Source organism: Schistocerca cancellata, chromosome 3 (genome assembly GCF_023864275.1).
Source record: "Schistocerca cancellata isolate TAMUIC-IGC-003103 chromosome 3, iqSchCanc2.1, whole genome shotgun sequence".
In the NCBI taxonomy this organism is placed as follows: domain Eukaryota; kingdom Metazoa; phylum Arthropoda; class Insecta; order Orthoptera; family Acrididae; genus Schistocerca; species Schistocerca cancellata.
This window is the reverse complement of record NC_064628.1, coordinates 876,914,961-876,920,523: the sequence shown is the minus strand read 5'-3', so window position 1 is coordinate 876,920,523 and position 5,563 is coordinate 876,914,961. Positions and strand designations below refer to the sequence as shown.

General features: G+C 45.9%; 1 pseudogene; it reads right to left on the bottom strand.

The window, feature by feature from the left end:
• Nucleotides 1–4,758: 4,758 nt before the first annotated feature.
• On the bottom strand, nt 4,759–4,876 carry LOC126177506 (5S ribosomal RNA; annotated as a pseudogene).
• Nucleotides 4,877–5,563: the final 687 nt, after the last annotated feature.

Genomic DNA, 5,563 nt, shown 5'->3' with positions numbered 1-5,563 from the left:
AGCTTTTTACAGCAGTATACAAATTTTGAAAGCGATTAAACAAAAACTACTATCCTTTATTTAGATTCTTATAGGTGGTGAATGTATGCATTCAGTAAGAGGCATTTAATAACATGCCCCACTGCAGGCAGAGACAGATGCGAGTGTCCCTTCCGGTAGATGTCAGCCCCCAAAGTTACATACAGCAAGCTATCCTAAAACAAACGTTTGCTCTGGACAACTTGCGACGCTACAGTCATTGCAACAAGTCGCTTGAAACTGCCCGATCTCCCACATACTGGCCCGCCGCACACAGGTGTCACCCTTGCAATTCTGGAACGTGCGGACCCTCTCGCCTCACTGCTCAACTGGACGTCTCTGTTGGTAGTGCTGACACTTCTCCACTAGTTGTGGCACTGAAATATGTTTGCCAGCTGGCTTCCTCACTGCCTAACAAAACACCATTAAGAGCAATGCAGGACCATGGGCGTGGCATTGCTTGCACGTCACGAGGCTGATCATGATAGTTTCTTTTTCGTCGAAGATCAGCACAGGCGATGAAACGTGAGCTCATCACTTCTAACCGGAAACAAAACAGCAATCCACGGATTGACCCCAAACTACCTCTCTTCCGAAGAAAAATTTCAAAGCCGCACCCTCAGCTGGTAAAATCAAGGCGACGGCGTTCTGCGATTCTAAAGATGTTATTCTTTCTGATATGCTTCATCATGGTGCAACGAACGACTCTGAAGGGAACTGTTCTATTCTCGTAAAACTGAAGAAACAACGCCAGCGTGTATATCGCCAGAAAAATGCAAACGTAATTCGCCATCTCCGAGACAACTTAGGGTCTCACTGAAGTCTTCGCGTCCGAAAATCTTCATTGGACTATTCTTCCTCATCCACCCTACAGCCCGGATCTCGCACTTTCCTACTTGCATCTGTTTGGCCCAACAATGAATGCTCTCCGCTGGAAGCAGCACGTGAATAGTAGGGAGGTCACTGCTGCAGCAATACGTTGGCACCGACGTCGACCAGTGGAGTGGTACCATGCGAGCACACAGTCGCTCCCATTGAATGGAAATTATGTTGAAAAGTATTGTTTTGTAGCCACGAGAGTGGGGGGGGGGGGGGAGGGGGTTATATGATGTACTGGAATCCTGACTAAAACCAGATTGCTTTCAGAAAAAAGGTGTTGCATTACATATTGATCGCCACCCCCCTTACTGTAGTCAAATAGCCATTTCTGGACAAACATATAGTGTAAATTAACAGAAATATGTAATTATGGAGCAATCCGGAGTGGCCGAGCGGTTCTAGGCGCTACAGGCTGAAACCGCGCGACCGCTACGGTCGCAGGTTCGAATCCTGCCTCGGGCATGGATGTGTGTGATGTCATTAGGTTAGGTAGGTTCAAGTAGCTCTAAGTTCTAGGGGGCTGATGACCTCAGAAGTTGTCCCATAGTGCTCAGAGGCATTTGAACCATTTTTTTGTAATTATGGAGACAAATTTGGTAATATCCTGAAAAACGTAATACTATTCTGTAAACTAATTAACAAGTTGCTGTATTGCACCCAGAAAGTGACAGTAACACATGGAGAATAATTTCTTGGTAAGTACGAAATATCTGTCACCTTTATGTACATTGCTTGCTCAAAAAATATATGCGATATCCACATAATATTTTGAAAGGCCACATTTTACATCTCTGATATGATTATCCTTAACAATATGATGAGTTGTACGTTCCAGCTGCTTGAGACATCTTAGAGCAAGCTGAATGTTTTACCAGTACAGATGAGATTGGTTCGATAGTCAAGTCTGCATGGTCGACAGTGACTATGCCGACGAAATGGACAGATGGATGCCCAAAATGACGGAAGCTGGGATCTTAAATTCGTGGTGTAGGAAGCTTTGGAATTCCAAAGTCTTTGGACAGGTGTAATCTTTGCAGAAGGTGAATCGTAGTGTGGATTTTCGAAAAAGGTTGGCCATGGTTCTAGTACACGTGACGGCCAGTTAAAGTAAACAACAGCGAGGGCGCGCGCTACACATGCAGAAACACACTGTACGTCCGAGCACGAGGCACGGCGAGACGCAAACTGTGTTATTAAGAAGTATGGTGCAATGTTCCTTCGGACACGAAAGTTGAGACGTCATCTCAGAGGGTAACAAGATAAACGCTACGTCACGACAGATAGCTCGTTATTAACGCGAACAGCCTCATTCCTTTTGTACCTACAATTACATCTTTACTTCTCAAGTAGCACTACGGTGTACGGCATGGGGCCTCATTCCTTTTGTACCTACAATTACATCTTTACTTCTCAAGTAGCACTACGGTGTACGGCATGGGGTACTTAACGTAGCACCGTTGTCCTCTCCCTTTTCTCCCCTCCTCTTTCCTGTCTCATTCACGGATGAAAGACAAAAAGGAATATTTTCTGAGAGAACGAGTTTATTTTCTAATTTAAGCATCGTAGTCATTAGACGCGATATGTCTTATCATCGACAGAAATGTGGTGAAGTGAAGGCATTTCCACCTAACCTCCCGTGCTCGTACTGAGAGGTAAAACCAAGCGCACTTTGAACTAGGCTGTGCCCGATCACGTGTTTGGCAACGGTCGTGTCTCCTGTTCACATTGTCCAGTAATATCTGGCGCTGCCCATGTGCAAGTCTTGCCGTATACCTATGATTCTATATGGTCAGCGCTCGTAATCGACTCGTCATCCAAAACATCTGCTATAAATATATATATCTGTATCCAGTCCTCACGAAGTTTCAGTTATTATAGCGTGCGTCTCCAGGCTGTTGGTAATGAATGGGGTACCCAGCAAGGAACAGTTTCTAGCGACGTCACCCATCTGCGGCTTGGGCCGGCCGGAGTGGCAGAGCGGTTCTAGGCGCTACAGTTTGGAACCGCGCGACCGCTACGGTCGCAGGTTCGAATCCTGCATCCGGGCATGGATGTTTGTGATGTCCTTAGGTTAGTTAGGTTTAAGTAGTTCTAAGTCTAGGGGACTGATGACCTCAGATGTTAAGTCCCATAGTGCTCAGAGCCATTTTTGAACCATCTGCGGCATCAGCCAACAGTTCACCTACTACTACACAGGGCCACAGGCGTTACCCTTCACGTCGTTTACTCTACCTGAGTAGAGGTATTCGGACATTCCTATGTAATGGCGAAAGGTAAAGGTCCCGAGTTCGAGTCTCTGTCCGGGACACAGGTTTAATCTGCCAGTAAGTTTCAAATCAGCGCACACTCCGCTGCAGAGTGAAAATCTCATTCAGGAAACATCAGCACTAGATGTCACGCGCCGATGCGAAAAGAGTTTGGGAGTACGGTGTACTGAAAAGAGGAGCAGTAACAGCGTAATGGGTCCGAGAGCAGAACTCACTGACCTCGAACGTGGTCTAGTCACTGGAAGGAAGAACCGCAGATAAACCAAGACTCCGTATACTGACACAGTACCATGGAACTTGGTGGAGATCGATTGTAAATATTCTAATGAGATCAACAGAAGAATTCAAAAGTGTGTTCCCAAGTTCTAGCATCAATGTAGGCGGCACAATAACAGTGCTTAGGGATTAAAAAGATCGTGGTAGAATTGTCACGTAGCTACTCGTAAGCCGCAAATTTATGTAGTCAATGCTAGGCGACGTTAGAGGTTGTGTAAAGGGCGACGACCCTGGGCAGTTATCATTGGAAACAAGTAATTTGGATTGATGAATTGCGCTATAACTTGCGGCAGTCCGATAGAAGGGTTTGAGTGAACGTTACCTGCCATCATTTGCAGTGGTTCAAATGGCTCTGAGCACTATGGGACTTAACATCTATGGTCATCAGTCCCCTAGAACTTAAAACTACTTAAACCTAACTAACCTAAGGACAGCACACAACACCCAGCCATCACGAGGCAGAGAAAATCCCTGACCCCGCCGGGAATCATTTGCAGTGCCAACAGTCTAGTACGGAGAAGGTGATGTTACAGTATTAGGGTATTTTTCGTGGTTAGAGTGTGGTCCTCTCATTGCGCTTCAGGAAACGGTAAATGAGGAAAGATATGAACGCATTTTACAGCATTTAGTATTGTCTGCAGTAGAAGAAGAGTTCGGAGACGATGACTGACTGAACCAGATTGACAGTACAATAAAGCAACGTGTGTTAGGCAGTTGTTTGTAGACAGTAACTTTCAGGAAATCGACGGGTCCGACGGGTGTCCTGACCCGAACCCAGTGTAACATCGTTAGATGAGCTAGAACATCAACTTCACTCCTGACCGCACTGTCGAACATCACTAGATTCTCTGGTTTCGGTCACTGTGAAACAACGGTCTGCCAGTCTTCCAGAGAAATTCAGATACCTCATTAAAATCGTCCTCGGCAATCGATATGAAGGCGATCGGTGGAAATTTCCTATATTTATGTCCATCAATAGGTGTCCAGATATTTTTGATCAGGGCCCACTTTGGGGGTCAAGTTAAAAGGGACACACCTGTATCCGTGTACAGGGAGTATCATAACTTGTAGCGAACGCTGACGTAGGTGAATGTATACGATAAAAACTAAACTAAACTCCTCCCGCACAGGCCATGAATGCCCAAAGCTACCGACATGCCGCCGTGTCATCCTCAGCCCAGAGGCGTCACTGGATGCGGATGCGGAGGGTCATGTGGTCAGCACACCGCTCTCCCGGCCGTATGTCAGAGACCGGAGCCGCTACTGGTGACTCAAGCAGCTCCTCAGTTTGCCTCACAAGGGCAGAGTGCACCCCGCTTGCCAACAGCGCTCGGCAGACCCGATGGTCACCCATCCTAGTGCTAGCCCAGCCCAACAGCGCTTAACTTCGGTGATCTGGCGGGAACCGGTGTTACCACTGCGGCAAGGACGTTAGCTGAACGTATACGACAGGAGAACCAAAAACGGTCCAATAAACATGATATGCAATGAGCTCTTTGCGACATAAATGCGAGTATGTTGTTAGCTACTGCTGACTTCAGGTACAACGATGGTCCTAGTCAGTGTAAATGTATTTGAAATGTTATCTTTTCGATCCAGTTCCCATATAATTGAAATTCACCCATGGCCCCGGGGGGTATGGATGAAAGGTATCCTTCAGATCTGCAGCTGATACAGACATACCTTAAAGCAATACTTTTTCGAGAATGCTTCTGTAGATTGCAAATTTTAGCCTTTAAGGGAGATATAATTAATATTATAATAAACAATATCCAAAATTAATATTTTATTTTAAATCCTAAAAGAATTTCAATGTTATTGTTCTGCCTAAGAGAAATTATAAGTACATACACTGAATAATTGTAGGAATAGGGTTGGATTGTTTTGGGGGAGGAGACGAGCGAGGTCATCGGTCTCATTGGATTAGGGAAGGACGGGGAAGGAAGTTGGCCGTGCCCTTTCAAAGGAACCATCCCGGCATTTGCCTGGAGCGATTTAGGGGAATCACGGAAAACCTAAATCAGGATGGCCGGACGCGGGATTGAACCGTCGTCCTCCCGAATGCGAGTCCTGTGTATAATTGTAGGAATTAAACATGACTTTATTTAAAGAACACTGCTCTG